We start from the raw sequence: 2,430 nt of genomic DNA on the forward strand, positions 1-2,430 counted from the left end.
TTAGGATAGGCAACTTCCCTATGCTTTAAAGACTTGGCCAATGCCACTATCTGAGACGGAGTTATCCTTTCCTATACTTTTCATCTAATGCAAGAGCCTTGTTTGACTTTGACTCACTTGTCACTTTGATTTTGAGCTTATTTGTTATGTTGTTATTATTGTTGATGTCTGATGTTTGTTCTAAGTTGACCAAGGGATCTATTTTCATATGATACCTTTGAAGACATTTGAAGGCTGTTAGATATTTGAATGCTTGATTGGATATTATGGTTATCTTTATTTGATGCCATGGTCTTCATATAATTTCTTAGATATTGCTTATGCTTGTTGCCTGCTAAAGTCCAAAAGAAAATGGTTTTCTACATGACATTCTTGTCTGTTGGATTGCATCCCATTGGTCAGATCTTTTCAACCCTTAACTTTTAATTTTTTGTCTACGATAGTCCCTTTATCTCCTCCTACTTAATAAATTTCAAAATCTCTCCCTCTTTTCAAAAACCTTCTTTGCTTATGATTTCCAATTTAGACATGTTTTAATAATTAGAAACTTTGGCCTTATGACAATGAATTTTAAAATCATTTCTTAATCAAATTTGTAAATGAACTTAACCATATTCACTTTAATTTCAAAAAAGACAAAAAGAAATAACAACCCCATTCAAAGTTTTGGCCTCTTGTGCCTTCTTATTAAATTTTTGTTAAAATCAATTCACCAACTTCTTTGAAATTTTTACCACGAACTACGAGGTTTTGATCTCTCATTTTTATGTTGGTACGTAGGCATAAGACCGAAGGTCTTGTCAAACAAAAAAATATAATAAATGAATTCTTTTCTCATCCCCCACTCTATAGTTTATCAAACATCATTTTGATCAAAGCACTTGCACACAAAAAGGGCTCCATAGGAGTACCTAGGACACTTTGGGTGCTAACATCTTCCCTTTGTGTAACTAATCCCCTTACTATAATCTCTGAAATTTTGTTAATTTTGATTTGAAAACTTCTTATCTTTGGGTTTTGTTCGTACTTTTACCCTTTTTCCTTTGGAAACAATAAAAGCGCGGTGGCGATTCTGGTTTTATTGACGTCAAGTTTAATCATAGCTTGATGGTCGTGAATTTATCGCTATAGAAATTAAGTGGCGACTCTGCCGGGAAGTAGTCCTCAGTGGGTTTAGCCTACTTTTTTATGTGTATATTTGTATATTTGATTATTTGTTTGTATATATTGTTGTGTGATACTCTGTCTGTTGTGCTTGGTGATCTTTGTGTGGTGAGATAAGTTCTAACCCGAACTTGAGTATATTCTAAGATATGAGGGTGGTATAGTAATGTTGACTTTGATGGAGTAGTCCTGAAAGAGTTGACATGAGATCCCCACTCAACAGAGACCTCTTTGGAGTTACTGATGTCACACGAGTAAGTCGTGGATAGACATTACTTTCTCTAAATCTAGGGTCCGAGAAGCTGAGGACTGTAGAACCTTTAACGCAACTTGGCCTATTTGGCGGTAGTGCGAAGACTGTTTAAGTGTAGACTTGATAACAGTTGTTACACGATACTACACTCAGATGAGTTTCTCTTGAGAATACTATGGGTTGATGAGTCAGTCATCCTAACCTATAGTATCCGATAGATGAGATTAAGACTCTAGCAAATTTTGTAGAACATGATCTACAATTTTTTATCCTTAGTACACTCCTTTGGGATGGTTCTTAATCCGAGTTCATGCTCGTGACTCACAATAAACCCTTTGATTCTTGGTTGATCTGATCAAGTCTTGTCAATATCAATGGAACTTGGGTGTTGATAAGGTGAAAACCATAATCCACCAAGATGAATGATTGATCTTGATGATGACTTGATCCATCCCTAGACCTTTCTGTGTGTTTGCCTTATGTGTGATTGTTGTATTCATGCATACATGCGCATCATAATATTCATCATAGAAAAATAAATTTCAAGGAACTAAAGTCTTATTTGCCAATATTTTCAGACAATGGATTGTGGACGAAGGAACACTAAGAAATACATTTTCAAATGTCCTGATTTGAAAGAGCTAAGGAAATTATAATCCTTTGTATTAGATCCCTTGGACTTCAAGCAATGTCATGGGAAGCTCTTGTCCGTATTATCTACTGATGTGGTTGAAGGACTTCTGAGTATTTTGGTTCAGTTTTATGACCCTCTTTATTGGTGCTTCACTTTTCCCGACTATCTGCTTGTGCCCAAATTGGGGGAGTATGCTCATCTCTTGATATACCTGTATCTGACATAGTACCTTTCAGTGGGTTGGAGGAGATCTTGAGATCTCATGTCATAGCTGCAACTTTTCATATGAAGAAATCTGATATTGATGCTCGTTGGTGAAGAAGGGAGGAATTCTTGGGTTGACTTTTGAGTTTCTCATTGGTACACCTACCATTTTTGC

This window comes from Lathyrus oleraceus, chromosome 5 (assembly GCF_024323335.1).
Source record: "Lathyrus oleraceus cultivar Zhongwan6 chromosome 5, CAAS_Psat_ZW6_1.0, whole genome shotgun sequence".
NCBI classification, from domain to species: domain Eukaryota; kingdom Viridiplantae; phylum Streptophyta; class Magnoliopsida; order Fabales; family Fabaceae; genus Lathyrus; species Lathyrus oleraceus.